The following is a 16,658-nucleotide window of genomic DNA, read 5'->3' on the forward strand; positions in this document are numbered from 1 at the left end:
ACTTTGATTGTTAGGCATTCTTATAGTCACTCATGATTAATTAACAAACCTCAACCCCACTCTTATAACAGTATATATTTGAGCATCCTTAAGGGGTGAGCACATTGCTCGGGGTGCACATTGCAGGGGCTTCTTTCTCTAAGTGATTCTTTCTACAAGAGATATGCACTTCAATCTCTGCACTTCAGCGATTGCACGAAGCAAACAAATACAGCAATCTGCACTGGGAAGCAGCTAACAGACTGCAGGTCACCCTGTGTCTCTAATAGGCTCTCCTTCCACTCTGTAACATGCACTCTCTACCACTGCTTCTGACACTCCTCTCCTCTCTCCTCAAACTCTCTTACCTTCACCCCCCCTCTCCACCCGCCTGCTTTTACATATCACCCTGCCTTCTGTCCTCTCCCTATTACTGCTCCTACCAACTCTCGCTCATTCTACATCCATACACTGATAACACCTCCAGTACTCTGAGACATGCCCCTTCACATAAATCACAGTCCCACATTACCTCCCTCACCCTCCTGCTTCTCCTAATCTCTGGTGACATATCCCCAACCCTGGGCCACCATCTGTCTTTGCCCATTGCTCCCATCCCCCTACACCCTCTGGCAGGAGCCGTAACCCACAGAACTTGGTCTCTATTCCTCTTTCCAAAACCAGCCCCCCCCTTTTCCTGTGCCCTGTGGAATGCACGTTCTGTCTGCAACAAACTCACCGCCCTTCACGACCTCTTTATCACAAATTCCTTTAACCTACTTGCCATTACTGAAACCTGGCTTCATGAATCGGATACTATTTCTCCTGCTTCCCTCTCCCATGGGGGCCTTCTCTGGACTCACTCCCCCAGACCAAGTGGATGGAAGGGAGGTGGAGTGGGAATCCTTCTAGCCCCATGCAGCACCTATCAGGTTCTTCACCCACCTCCCTCTCTGACACTCTCCTCTTTTGAGGCACATTGCATTTTTCTCCCATTTCTCTAAGAATTGCTGTCATCTACCGGCCCCCTGGACCAGTATCAGCCTTTCTTGATGACTTCTCTGCCTGGCTACCCTACTTTCTCTCTTCTGAAATCCCCACAATTATTCTAGGGGACTTCAACATCCCTGTCAACACTAACACTACTATTACTTCTAAACTTCTCAGTCTAACCTCATCGCTTGACCTGAAGCAATGGATACAGGCTCCTACCCACTCCAACGGCAACACCCTTGACCTTGCCTTCTCCAATCTGTGTACTCCGTGCAACCTTTCCAACAATCCACTCCCACTCTCTGATCACCACCTTATTCGTTTTGCTCTCTCCTTGTCTTCCACCTCTTCTCCCTCCAACCGCCTAACAATTACACGTAGAAACCTTCGCCACCTCAACCCTTCTCTTCTCTACTCTGCTACTGATCACCTCTATGACAAAATCTCACCTCTGTCCTGCCCCAACCTAGCTACTTTCATCTACAACAGCTCACTGTCTTCCTCCCTAGACAAGCTTGCCCCCCTCACTACACGCAGAATTAGGCCCCGACTGCTACAACCCTGGCAAACAGATGACACCAGAAGTCTCAGAAAACGTAGCCGCGCTCTTGAGCACCTGTGGCATAAGACCCAGGAAGACTTCACACAATATAAATCTGCCCTCCTAAAATACTACTGCCTTCACACTGCCAAACAGACCTACTTTATCACACTCATTAACACCTTCTCATCCAGTCCACGTCAACTCTTCTCTACCTTCCACACTCTACTCTGTCCTTCACTGCCTCCACCCACCAACTCACTCACTGCCCAGGAGATTGCCAATCACTTCAAAACTAAGATTGATACAATTCATGAGGAGATCACCAATGCGCAAAAACCTCCCCCATGCAACACCCCATGTCCACAGACACAATCATTACTTCCCTCATTCAACCCTGCTACTATTACTGAGGTTGCTAAACTTTTATCTAGCACTCATCTAACCACTTGCCCCCTGGATCCTGTTCCCTCGCAAATGCTACGCTCACCCTCTGACTTGATTCTACGATCTCTAACTCACATTTTCAACCTCTCCCTCTCTTGTGGCATCTTCCCAAACTCTCTAAAACATGCGCTAGTCACCCCCATACTAAAAAAGCCCTCACTGGATCCCACCAATCTCAACAACTTATGTCCCATCTCCTTACTCTCCTTCTCCTCCAAACTTCTTGAAAGACTGGTCTACAACCGACTAAGCGACCATCTTACCATGAATAAACTTCTTGATCCCCTTCAGTCCGGTTTTCGCCCTCAACACTCCACGGAAACTGCTCTCCTTAAACTCTCAAATGATCTACTAATGGCTAAAGCCAATGGACACTATTCCGTACTACGTCTCCTGGATCTCTCTGCTGCCTTTGACACAGTGGACCACCCCCTCCTCCTCAAAAAACTCCACTCCTTCGGTCTCCGTGACTGTACTCTTCACTGGTTCTCATCCTACCTATCCCACCGCTCCTTCAGTGTCACTTACAACTCTACTTCCTCCTCTCCTCTTCCTTTTTCCGTTGGGGTCCCCCAAGGTTCTGTTCTTGGACCTCTCCTTTTCTCAATCTACACCACCTCCTTGGGTCAGTTGATTGCCTCCCACGGCTTTAAATATCATCTCTACGCTGATGATACCCAAATCTATCTCTCCACCCCCCAGCTTTCTCCATCTGTCTCCTCACGCATTACCAACTTACTAGCAGACATATCAGCCTGGATGTCACATCACTTTCTCAAACTCAACCTATCCAAAACTGAGCTCATGATATTTCCTCCCTCAGGTGCCACTTCCCCTGATTTCCCTGTCAAGATCAATGTCTCAACTATCAACCCATCTCCCCACGCCAAGGTCCTAGGTGTAATCCTGGACTCTGAACTAACCTTTCTATCACTATCCAAAGCTTGCCGCCTCAGTCTTCGCAACATCTTCAAGATACGCCCCTTCCTAACCAATGACACCACAAAGCTTCTAATCCACTCCCTGGTCATCTCCCGCCTCGATTACTGCAACTCCCTCCTCATTGGTTTACCTCTAAATAGGCTATCCCCACTTCAGTCCATCATGAACGCTGCTGCCAGGCTCATCCACCACACAAACCGCTCAGCGTCTGCCACACCCCTCTGCCAATCTCTCCATTGGCTGCCACTCAGTCACCGAATTAAATTCAAGATACTAACTATAACTTACAAAGCCATCCACAACCTGGCCCCCAGCTACATCTCTAACCTAGTCACAAAATACCAACCTAATCGTTCTCTTCGCTCCTCCCAAGACCTCCTGCTCTCAAACTCTCTTGTCACCTCATCCCATGCTCGCCTTCAGGACTTCTCCAGAGCCTCCCCCATCCTCTGGAATGCTCTACCCCAATCTGTCCGATTTTCTCCTACTTTATCCACTTTCAGACGATCCCTGAAAACTCATCTCTTCAGAGAAGCCTATCTGGCCCCCACCTAACAACTGTACATTTATCTTCTCAATCAGCACATCACCCATAGTTATTACCTCTTGTATCTCTTGACCTTCCCTCTTAGATTGTAAGCTCTAAGGAGCAGGGCCCTCTGATTCCTACTGTATCAAATTGTATTGTATTTGTACTGTTTACCCTCAAGTTGTAAAGAGCTACGTAAACTGTTGGCGCTATATAAATACTGTATAATAATAATAATAATAATCTGGGTCTGCAAATCATGCATGTTTTCCATATGTACGCATGTGTATTTGCCTAAACACACACATATGCATTTAAAGTTTGCTATACATTCTGGGCCTGCATAGTGCTAGAATGATTATCCCCTTAGCGCTGACCGTACGCACATACGACTTTAGGGGGTTATACCGGGATGATACCTGCAGCTGCATGTATCACCCCAGTACCATTTTTAAAGCAGGCGGTTGACTCTTCTGGGGGTGGCAACCCATGTGGCTAAAAGCCGCTCGGCTGTTATCTGGAGAACCAGGAGGAGACTACCCCCCTCCCGCCGCCTTTCGCCGCTCTTACCAGGTCTCCCATCCCACTGGGAGACCTGAGCCATGATCTGGCACTTCCGCCGGCTAGAGTGAGACTGGAAGGAAGCCATAAACGGCTTCATACTAGTCTCCTATGTGTAAACAACAGCACTTCTGGTTTGCATCTTAACATCCAATATTAATATCCCGTGCTACTTGTGTGCAAGACCAGTGCCTTCTAATTTTAGGATATAAATGGCTACCCTTCCACCCGAGTGTGAATCGATCCAGTAAAAAATAATAAATAAATCAATACTCGGCTGCCAATGGCGCCGTTTTAAAAAAAATAACAATATTCAGAATCGCCGTTTTTGACGATCTGAATACTTTGAAGTGCAAAGGAGAGATTTGGGGTTTTTTAATACCATAAAATATATATATAAAATTGGCAGGCGAGTGGCGCCTGTATTGGATAACTGGTTGGATGTGTGCTCGTGTATAAATATATAAAGGTGGGTATGTGCCCAGTGGGATTAATATCCCATGCTACTTGTGTGCAAGACCAGTGCCTTCTAATTTTAGGATATAAATGGCTACCCTTCCGCCCAAGTGTGAATTGATCCAATAAAAAATAATAAATAAATCAATCAGTAAACATTCCCTCTAGTGCGTGAAGAGGAATAAATAAATATATAAATTTCTAAATGCAAATCCTCCTTCTCATAATTATAGTGCCTGTGCATTAATAACATTGATCTAAGAATGCATCTTAACATCCAATATTAATATCCCGTGCTACTTGTGTGCAAGACCAGTGCCTTCTAATTTTAGGATATAAATGGCTACCCTTCCACCCGAGTGTGAATTGATCCAGTAAAAAATAATAAATAAATGAATCAATAAGCATTCCCTCTAGTGCGTGAAGAGGAATAAATAAATGTATACGTTTCTAAATGCAAATCCTCCTCATAATTATAATACCTGTGCATTAATAACATTGAACTAAAAATGCATCTTAACATCCAAAATTCATGCAGCCCTCTGTGCTCTCACCCATAAGGTTGAACAGGTGGAGAGTGTAATCAAAATGCAGTACTTCCACATAAAAAAGTGCAATACTAGTGAAAGAATTGAAAAAATGGAAACCTATAAAAAATAATAAAAAATGAAAAAATGAAAAAATCATCATATATGAAAAGTCCCAAATTAAAAAGTTCCAACATGGATTTAATTGCATAAAGTTGCATAAAGTTCCACCATGAATAGGGTTCCTGTGAATAGTGACTTTCGTGATAACACCAATTTGTATCCAGTGACTTGCGGTGCTCCCCGTCAAGGATCCCCACTCACCGGCTCCCTACACCCCTGCAGGGGTAATAGGCATGTAGTATCAGGCCGTAGATGGCATCTGAGATTCCAGTAGAGTTGTCCCCGGGGGTTCCAATCCAGATATATCTCCTTCAATGATCCTGGTTGTCCTCATAAGAAAGAGACAGGGCTCCCGTAGTGTGATACCGTAAAATTATTTTATTTAAAACGCTGGTTAAACCAGCACAAAACAAATAAAAAGTATATAAAAACATTTCCAAACTCCTGCTGCAGGAGCCTGGCTATCACACTGTGTTGGGAAATCAAGCCCGGAGAGGAGCTCATGGATGTATTCCCTCAGCTGAGCGGCGTGCGCCTCAGCTGCGCTCCACACTCTCTCCGACTTCCGTGTGTGACGTAAGTACGTAGCTCCGTAGATCCATGTTGGAACTTTTTAATTTGGGACTTTTCATATATGATAATTTTTTCATTTTTTCATTTTTTATTATTTTTTATAGGTTTCCAATTTTTTCAATTCTTTCACTAGTATTGCACTTTTTTATGTGGAAGTACTGTATTTTGATTACACTCTCCACCTGTTCAACCTTATGGGTGAGAGCATGGAGGGCTGCATGAATATTGGATGTTAAGATGCATTTTTAGTTCAATGTTATTAATGCACAGGTATTATGAGGAGGATTTGCATTTAGAAACGTATACATTTATTTATTCCTCTTCACGCACTAGAGGGAATGCTTATTGATTGATTTATTTATTATTTTTTACTGGATCAATTCACACTCGGGTGGAAGGGTAGCCATTTATATCCTAAAATTAGAAGGCACTGGTCTTGCACACAAGTAGCACGGGATATTAATATTGGATGTTAAGATGCATTCTTAGATCAATGTTATTAATGCACAGGCACTATAATTATGAGAAGGAGGATTTGCATTTAGAAATTTATATACTTATTTATTCCTCTTCACGCACTAGAGGGAATGTTTACTGATTGATTTATTTATTATTTTTTATTGGATCAATTCACACTTGGGCGGAAGGGTAGCCATTTATATCCTAAAATTAGAAGGCAATGGTCTTGCACACAAGTAGCACGGGATATTAATCCCACTGGGCACATACCCGCCTTTATATATTTATACACATCCAACCAGTTATCCAATACAGGTAGCGCCACTCGCCCCTATCTATAAGCTCTTGGTACTATATCTCACCCCTTTGGGGGTGTGTAAGGGGAGGCTGCAAACCTTTTTTAGTCTGTGAGCGCGGAAACTTTTTTATACTTTGGGGTTTTTTAGACCTCCGATCCCTCCATAAAGAGTACCTGTCACCACCTATTACTATCTCAAGGGATGTTTAGAATCCTTGTGAGTGACGATCTAAAAAAAATAAATAAGAAAAAACATTTTTTTTTTTTTAAAAGCGCCCACCCATCCCTGCGAGCTCACGCAACAAAAACACACACGTCAGTCGCGCCCGCATATGTGAATGGTGTTCAAATCACACATGTGAGGTATTGCCGCAGTCGTCAGAGTGAGAGCAATAATTGTAGCAAAAACTTTCTCTGTAACTCTAACCTGGTAACCATTATTTATTTTTAAAGTGCCGCCTATGAAGATTTTTAGGTACCATAGTTTGTTGTCATTCCACTAGTTTGCGCAATTTTAAAGTGTGACATGTTAGGTATCTATTTGCTCGGCGTAACATCATCTTTCACATTATACAAAAAAATGAGCTAACTTTACTGATTAGTTTTTTTTAATTCATGAAAGTGTATTTTTTCCTAAAACAAATGCGTTTGAAAGACCACTGCGGAAATACAGTGTGACATAAAATATTGCAACGATCGCCATTTTATTCTCTAGATTCTCTGATAAAAAAAATATATATAAAATGTTTGGGGGTTCTACGTAATTTTCTAGTAAAAGATACGGATTTTAACTTGTAAGCAACAAATGTCAGAAATAGGCTTAGGCATGAAACGGATTATGTACGAACTGACAGTAAGTGCATATACACATTTGCAGTACAAAGATGCATATTTTGTGCACCTTTGTAAACTCGTATTTTGCAAATTCTGCTCATGCGTTGTGTGTTGAATTTAGGCCTCATGCTGTTGGTGCATTGAAAATAAAAAAAATAGTCACACAGTCACTTCAGCACATTGGTGTGCAAAGGCAGACATTTTTACTGCCATATGTGACACATTCTGAAAAGACTCCGCCCCCGAGCACTGGAGATCACCATTATTTTCTAAACACATTTTGCTGGGTGCATACCTAGAATAAAAGGTGTTTAATGTACCCTAATGCCCTTGATTACCCTGTGTGTAGACAGGAAAGGTTTAAAGCATTTCTGAATTTTACTACAATGATTTTACATTCTGGCTAACCCTGAACACAGGAAGTTTACAGTACATGGGGACATCAGTTATTGCAAAAAAATAGTTTGTATACACACAGCAAACACACAATCATCTATTCCAAATGTATTATTTTCATTGCAATTGCATACATTGAATAATTATTAATAATAAGTAAAATTAAAGATGTTAAAAATAAATTTATCCTTGATTCCCTGAGCTAGAAGTGAAACCATCAAGCAAAAAGTTGTTTGAGCTCCAATGCTGCCTTTTTCAGGGTACAATATGAAGTGCAGTGCCGGTACAGTGATAGGAGCTTTACATTAAGGAAACCCAAGCTGAGTTTAGGTTCTGTATGTAAGCTTTAATAACAAGGTGTAAAGTCAATGTGGTTTGACAACATATAACGCACAATATCTCCGCAACCAAAGCGGCACAAATGTTTATTTTTGTGGCACAAACGCGGCACAAACGAATGGCGCGTTTGTTTTTAAAATTCAGAGACATGGGGTGCAAAGTGGGCGGGGTTGCAGCAAATATAACGCACAATATCTCCGCAACCAAAGCGGCACAAATGTTTATTTTTGCGGCACAAACCAGCACAAACGCAGCACAAATGAATGGCTCGTTTGTTTTTAAAATTCAGGAACATGGGGTGCAAAGTGGGCGGGGTTGCAGCAACTATAACGCACAATATCTCCGCAACCAAAGCGGCACAAACGATTATTTTTGCGGCACAAACCAGCACAAACCCGGCACAAACAAATGGTGCGTTTGTTTTTAAAATTCAGGAACATGGGGTGCAATGTGGGCGGGGTTGCAGCAACTATAACGCACTATATCTCCGCAACCAAAGCGGCACAAACGTTTATTTTTGCGGCACATACGCAGCACAAATGAATGGTGTGTTTGTTTTTAAAATTCAGGAACATGGGGTGCAAAGTGGGCGGGGTTGCAGCAACTATAAAGCACAATATCTCCGCAACTAAAGCGGCACAAACGTTTATTTTTGTGTCACAAACCAGCACAAACGTGGCACAAACGAATGGCGCGTTTGTTTTTAAGATTCAGAGACATGGGGTACAAAGTGGGCGGGGTTGCAGCAACTATAACGCACAAAATCTCCGCAACCAAAGCGGCACAAACATTTATTTTTGCGGCACAAACCAGCACAAACCCGGCACAAACAAATGGCACGTTTGTTTTTAAAATTCAGGAACATGGGGTGCAATGTGGGCAGGGTTTCAGCAACTATAACGCACAATATCTCCGCAACCAAAGCGGCACAAACATTTATTTTTGCGGCACAAACCAGCACAAACCCGGCACAAACAAATGGTGCATTTGTTTTTAAAATTCAGGAACATGGGGTGCAATGTGGGCAGGGTTGCAGCAACTATAACGCACTATATCTCCGCAACCAAAGCGGCACAAACGTTTATTTTTGTGGCACAAACCAGCACAAACGCGGCACAAACTAATGGCACATTTGTTTTTAAAATTCAGGGACATGGGGTGCAAAGTGGGCGGGGCTTGCATTAAATTGAATGTTTAATATCTCAGAAACCGAACCGGCACAAACGCTCGTTTTTGCGGCACAAATCAGCACAAACGCGGCACAAACAAATGGTATATTTTTATTCAGGTTTTACAAACATGGGGTGGCAACTTCACACAGCTTTATGGTTCACCTTAAAAATTGCAGTAAAATACCGCTCAACATTTTTCAAAAAGTTTTTTTGGCATTAACAAAAAATGCTACTAAAATACTGCATGAGTTATTTTATGAAGTTTGCAATAATTTGTTTTTAAGTCACATTCTTAAAACTGCTACTGTATATGACAGCTGATCATAACCTTACACATAGAAAAGCCCTACAGTAAAAAAAAGGTAATCTGCATTAGTTTCAAGTTAGATTATCCTATATTTAATATTAATTAGACTATTTTATCCTTTCTTCCCTAGAGAGCTGTTTTGCCTTGTTGAATCCGTCATATCTGAACTGACAACATTCTCTAAATCGGTTGAAGTGTATGCTTTGTTGGATTCAAGAATGTGGGTCATAATTCTTTGCAATGAGGCTGAAGCCCCGTGTAAGCCAAAAAGGATGACCACATACTAGTTTATACCTTCTGGGGTCTAAAAAGCTGTATTTTCCTTGTCTTGTCTGTGTGTGCGGTTGCTTTAGTTAGTGTGCCATTACTGGCAGCTCCCGCCCACATGCGTGGGAGTTACGTCATCGCAGCTCCAGCCAATCACAGTGCCGGAGCCCGGGTTACCCGGAAGTAACTCCGGGAGCGATGTCGCCGGCCAGAGCAGTGTACGGGGACCAGTGTACGGGGACCGCTGCGTGGGCTTCGATCTAAGGTGAGTATTTCATAATGAGCTAGTATACTATGCATACTAGCTCATTATGCCTTTGTCTTGCAGGTTTTGTGTTTTTTAGTGGGATTACAACCACTTTAAAATTACTTTCTTCAAGCTTCAAGTACCTGAAATTGTAATTGTAGAGGAAATGGGATTATAGCGGTGCTACCAACAATCAATTCATAACAAGTTAGATAAAAATATAATTTATTTTTATTGAATACAAAATGATAAAGACAAGGATAAACAGGGGATATAGAAATAGTTAAAATCAATGATAGAGCATATACAATTCACATATTGGGTTGCCGGAGATGCAAGAGAGAAGGAAAAAGTGGTCACAGATGGATGTTGAATCCCAACATGTTTTGCCAGTGATGGCTTCCTCAGGGGATAGTGTGGACCGCCAAATAATCCAGCACTAACATGAAAAGCAAAAATATATGAAAACATAATAAACACAAAAAAATATATATAGACATTGTTATGACCTCAGGAAGATGCGCAGCACATACCTCTATCAGTCCGAAACCAGGAGATGGAGAAATTTGTTGGGTTACCTCCCCAAAACCAGGGGGACAAAGGCAGATGTCAAAAAGCCCCAGCCTAGGAATGATACAGGGGAGACCATGTACAGTCGCAGGGGGGCAAATGAAGACCCAGCTGAAGAGTATAGAGATCATAAAATAGATTAGTATAAGCATATTCTGGACAAAAACAAATATAGGTCCAGTTAGGTGGGCCTTAGAAAAGGAAGGACCCCAAATAAGTAGTATAAACTTACTATGCTCAAAATGAAAAAACGCAAAATCCAAAATAGGCCACTGCATAGGCTGCATCATATAACACTTTTAAAAAATAGCACATAGCTCAAAACTGTTGCACTTCATTCCTTGACTTTTTAATGAGAAATTCTTTTAATGTACATTTTGTATGTTTATTGTATATTTATTGTATATTTTTATCTAACTTGCTATGAATTGATTGTTGGTAGCACCGCTTAAATCCCATTTCCTCTACAATTACAATTTCTCCAAACGGAATGAGGTGCATGACAATATAGAGCCACTCGGATTATATTCTTTAATCAAGTACCCGATAAGGTTTTAACTTAACTTTGATGTCAGGCTAAGGCAGCCCACATAGGAGTCATTGGTTTAAAGGGAAAAAAAGACTAAATTCCCCAACGCACACATTCGAGGTGAATGGGGGAATTCTCTCAGGTGACATATTGTATTCTGACAGTGGGGAGCAGGTAAAATCTAACAGGGAGGTACCGATCAACTTTTGGACAACCTCACTGCCCATACATGGATCAAAACTTGCCCAATCCCTTTTAAAACGGCTGAATTTCAATCCATGTATGGTTGTCTTTCGTCCCAATGTCATAGTAAATTATGTTATTGTGGCAATGTAATTCTGAAAAAAACCTCTACATTTTTTCTGCAATAACTCTCTCACCTTGTGAATCAAGTAGCAGACATCCTAACTTCTAGAATACTTTTTGCTGGGGATACCTTCGGGTTACTTTCTGCTAACATAGCCTCCCAGTCCCTTTATTATTTTATTAGGTTATGATGGTATCTCTTTCTTTGGCTGGTATACCTTGCAGTTAACTGATTTTCTCTCCAGTCTTAAAGGGGCCCTGTCACTTTGCCAAAAATGTACTCTCTACAATTGGCAGCAAAGCTTAGTCTTTGTTTGCTGGGTTAAATGTTATGGCTATAAACTCTGGCCTGTGCTTCTTGGGCTTGCTGCATATTTTCAGAACTATAGGCATGACTTCCAGTGTACTATCCTACATCTGAACAATGTCTTGTCATGCCTACCCCTAGTGTTGATGGACAGGCACTATAGCTATCTCTGTGTTCCTCACCTATAGCAGCCCCCTTTCCCATAAGGCAAGCAGGCCTACTGGTACTTGATTGCCCCCATGTCTTTTACACAATCCTATAGTCCCTGACTACCACACTGGGACAGGCTTGAGTTAGGCACAACAAACAGGTACTTGTGGTTGGCAGACAGGCAGAGTGGCCCAATGGCAGTCCAGGTTCAGGGCAGGCAACATTCAGAGAGTAGTTCAAATCCATGGTCAAAAAGTAGGCAGAGTTCAGAAAGTAGTCCAAAGTCCAATTCAAGTCAATAACAAAGCAATCCAAACTAGCTGGCAGGGTGGAGATCAGGCAAAGGTAAAGGTCAAGGCATGGCAACAAGGCATGCAAACAGGGAGCTTGATGCACGTTTCATACCTGTATGGATAAACCTGCAAAACAACTTTTTCACAATAACCTTAGAGATACTTTTCAGTTAGGGATTGGTTCTGAATACTGGGTAGCATAGTCAAGGACCACCACTATATGCAGGTGCCCCTAGTGGACTTCGAAAATGGTGCAGTACTTATTTGCAACCTCACAGGCAGCTGAAGTCCATTCACTATACAGCAACAAAATATTACAGCATTAGGTAAGCAGAGACATACAAAGTAGGCGTTACATCAAAATGTAAAATTCCAACTTTATACCATATTTGATATCGGTTTTATTACAATAGGCTAATAAAGATAGCTATTAAGAGCGTTCAGGTACATGTTTCCACTAACAGAGAAGCTCATTTATACATTTGTAGGTAAAACAAGACAAAACAGGCAGGGGAGAATATCATAGACAAGACTAGGTCTCACTGACCATAGGTTAAGTGGTAAAAACTAGGAAAGAAAGTAAATGAAAAGTAGGGGGGGTGCGTAAAGTTGGGATGACAACTGGAAGAGGATTATGGTTACCTGTCCATAAGAAAATCTGGATGGGGAAAAGGAGAGATGATGGTGAAAGAGCTCTAATGCCCTGTAAACACGATAGGATTTTCCATAGGTATTTCCCACACACAAAGTTTGAGAGCTTGCTATAAAATTTTCCAACAACAAAATCCGTTGTCGGACATTCCGATTGTGTGTACACAAATCCGACACACAAAGTACCACGCATGCTCAGAATAAATTAAGAGACGAAAGCTATTGGCTACTGCCCTGTTTATAGTTCCGACGTATGTGTTTTACGTCACCGCATTCAGAATGATTGGATTTTCCAACGACTTTGTGTGACCGTGTGTATGCAAGACAAGTTTGAGCCAACATCCGTTGGAAAAAATCCATGGATTTTGTTGTCGGAATGTCAATCTCCAACCGTGTGTACAGGCCATTAGAGGAACACTGAGGGATGAAAATGGAGGTATACAAGGGGTGTGGAACATGAAAAAGGGAGTTTACTGGTAAGGCCCTGATACAGAGGGGTAATAAAAGGAAAACAAAAAGAAAACAAAAGTGAAGGGGGGGAGGTATGATAGTGCAGAAAACCTCAGATATTTTTGGGCAATAAATATTCCCCTTCCTCAGTGGAGAGAATGCAGATTCAGTAACATCAGTTCTTGTTGATCATGTATGTGTGTTTTTGGTTTTTTTTTTGTAAGTGGGTCAAATCTTCTATTCAACTGTCTTTACTGAGCCACATCTGCATATATTTTAGTGGCTATTAAACTATTGTGATGGAGGAAAAAAGGATGGATCGAAAGGAATGTGGTAACTGGTAATTTACTGGGAGATTTTCATGTTATGCCAAAAATCAGTAAGTTTAGGGCAGGATCAGAAGATGTGGAGCTGTGAGCGTTTTTCTGTCTTACATTTCCTGCACTGATCAGAGACAGATGGGGTGATTTTATGTATTCAAGTATTCCTGAACCAACAGGATAGAATTTTATAGTTAGATTTTTGGACTTTGTTGCTGATTGAGAATTTCAAGGTGGTAGGGGCGCATGCGTGGTGACTGAGGGAGAGGACATGTCTCCTTAGAGCTCCGCTCCTGAGCTGGATGGACTGGAGAGCCACAGACACCAGTCGCTCAAAAAAAATTACCCATCACTACCGTTTCACCCACAGAACATACCAGCACTGTTATCATGGTCTTAAAGACCCCTAAACTGAAGTTTAAAGTTTGTATACCTAAAGAAGCGCCGTCTAGGCCGTCCTCTAAGATGGCGGAGTCAGTTACCCCACAGACCAGTGCACCGCGTGCTCTCACAACCCTGTCACACAGCCTGAAGCCGCAGGATTACACTGGTGAGTCTGATTCAGATGCTGACAGTTCACAGACAACAATTCACCCTAAATTGTTTAAACAATTTGAACATATGTTACAGAAAGCCCTGAAACAAACGTCTGATCATATTACTGACACATTAACAAGAGAAATTAGAGAATTGGGGCAGAGAACAGCAGAATTGTAAGTGACAGTGGATAAATTAGAGAACCATTCACAACTGTGCCTCTGAAATTGAACATCTTAAAGAAGAAAATCTAATACTACTGTCCCGCATTGAGGACCAAGAAAATAGGGACCGTCGTTCCAACTTGAGAATCAGAGGGATTCCTCAAACTATTGTGGATATTCAAGCTTCCATGTTAGCACTCTTTCAGGAATTACAGCCTGGCATAACTGTTGAGAGGTTAGAAATGGATAGCGCACACAGGGCCTTAGCTCCACGTAAACCTAACGGTCCCCCCAGGGACATAATAGTTAAGCTACATTATTATCGCAGCAAGGAACAATTACTTGCTGCAGCCAGAAGGAAGGACCCACTCAATTTTCAGGGTCACGCTTATCAACTCTTTGCAGATCTATCCCCTCTGACTATAGCTAAGAGATGTGCACTCAAAACCCAGCTATTAATACTTCAAAGCAATCAAATTGCATATAATTGGGGTTTTCCATTTTCTCTCCACCTTGAAACTAAATACACTTGTCGAACCCCTGCTGAACTACAGTCTGCTTTAATAGAAATGGGCTTTGTGGATCGAGTTTCACCCAGTGATTATTCTTGCAGATGATCAGCCTCTCATTCTCTTCACAGCAAAAGATGACAGACTCTGGTTCTTCCATCTCTACACGTCAAAAATTACATAAGCGTTGACGCTATGATAATTCATCCCCAACCAATGAAGATACGATGGATTGAAAATTGTTTTGCTGCTCAAACTCTTTTTTGTGTTTGCCTTCACTATACAGCAATTTACATCAATTGGTATACTCCTTTAATAACAATGCTACTTTTTCTGGCCTAGATACTTATCCTGACCTGACCTAATATTTTTATCCTTTACCAGGAACTTATCCAGGACCTTTCCCCCCTTTTTTTTTTTTTTTATTTTATTTTTTTTTTGTGTGTTTTATGTGTTTGATTTTAATTATTCTTGTAATTTATCCAAAATCATTTGTTAGGTCTTCTCAAGTTGGTGAGAGGCATTGCTATTTCATGCCTGGTCTCTGTATGCAGAGTCTCTGCATGAATAAGAATCAATATGCCTTTGGGTTTATTGATACAAGTATATTTTAATTTCTATATACCTGTTGCCCATTAGATTTCGTTAACCCTCATAATCTAAAAATTTAGTAATCCTAACAGCTTAAGATGCTTTTGTCTTTGTTTTTTTTTTGTCTTATTATTTAAATTTTTCTTTTACCTAACAGGTATTTTACATTTTTGGTCAAATCTGGCTAAATCAAATTTGTTTTAATATATCTATAACTGAGATTGTATTTGCATTCATATTTTTTTTTACACAGTTTGTGGTTCTCCGGTAATGTCCGGCCTTTAGGAATGTCTTGCTGCCCCCTTTACCACCCTCAGTCTCCTGATACCATTATGCGGGATTCTAATGGTGGCCCTGGAACCGCTCGGGGTCCATTCGACATACCCCTGAGTTGTTCTCATACCCTATGGTTCAGATACTATTTACATATATTTTTTATTCCCATTAGGGTTGATCAATTGTATTTTTCTCTCTTTCTTCTTCCTCTCCCCTGGTGGTAGTTGCGGCTCTCGTCTCAGAATTTGCTTTTTCTGACATGATACTAGTCTTGTTTATGTTATGGCACCCTTATATATTATATCTTTAAACGTACAAAGCTTCAACATTCCACATAAACATACTAAAGCTATGCGCTTTTTCTCAGTCAAAAAAAGCACATATTATCTGTTTACAGGAAACCCATTTTACTGACAAAACTTCTCCTAAATTTCTATCTGCCTCCTATCCTCAATTTTTCACAGCTTCAGCCACAGTCAAGCAACGAGGTACATTGATTGGTTTCCATCGTAATGTTCCATTTACTCATATCTCACAATTGAAAGATCCTGAGGGCAGATATCTTCTACTCACAGGTTATATTTTAGATATGGCAGTTACAATTGTATCTTATCATGCCCCTAATAAACGCCCAGTGGCTTTTTTGTCACACCTTTTTCAGGTTGTAGAAGCGCATAAATTTGGAACAGTAATCTTATGTGGAGATTCAAATGCGACTATTTTCCCTTTTCTTGAGAAATCCCCTTTAGTCTCACTCGATACCTCCAATAAGCTCACATTCCAACATTTACTTACCACACATAAACTGGTAGATACATGCCGTGAACTTAATCCAACTAGTTGACACTTCACATATTATTCTTATCCACATAATTCCTTTTCGCGCATTTTTGTCCTATCTAGTATGATCCCGGAGATACTCTCCTCTAAAATCATTCCCTCCTCTTGGACGGATCGTTGTGCAGTCTATACCACCATAGCCTCTCTAATACCCAAGTCACAGGATACGACTTGG

Source organism: Aquarana catesbeiana, linkage group LG07 (assembly GCF_042186555.1).
Source record: "Aquarana catesbeiana isolate 2022-GZ linkage group LG07, ASM4218655v1, whole genome shotgun sequence".
Taxonomy (NCBI): domain Eukaryota; kingdom Metazoa; phylum Chordata; class Amphibia; order Anura; family Ranidae; genus Aquarana; species Aquarana catesbeiana.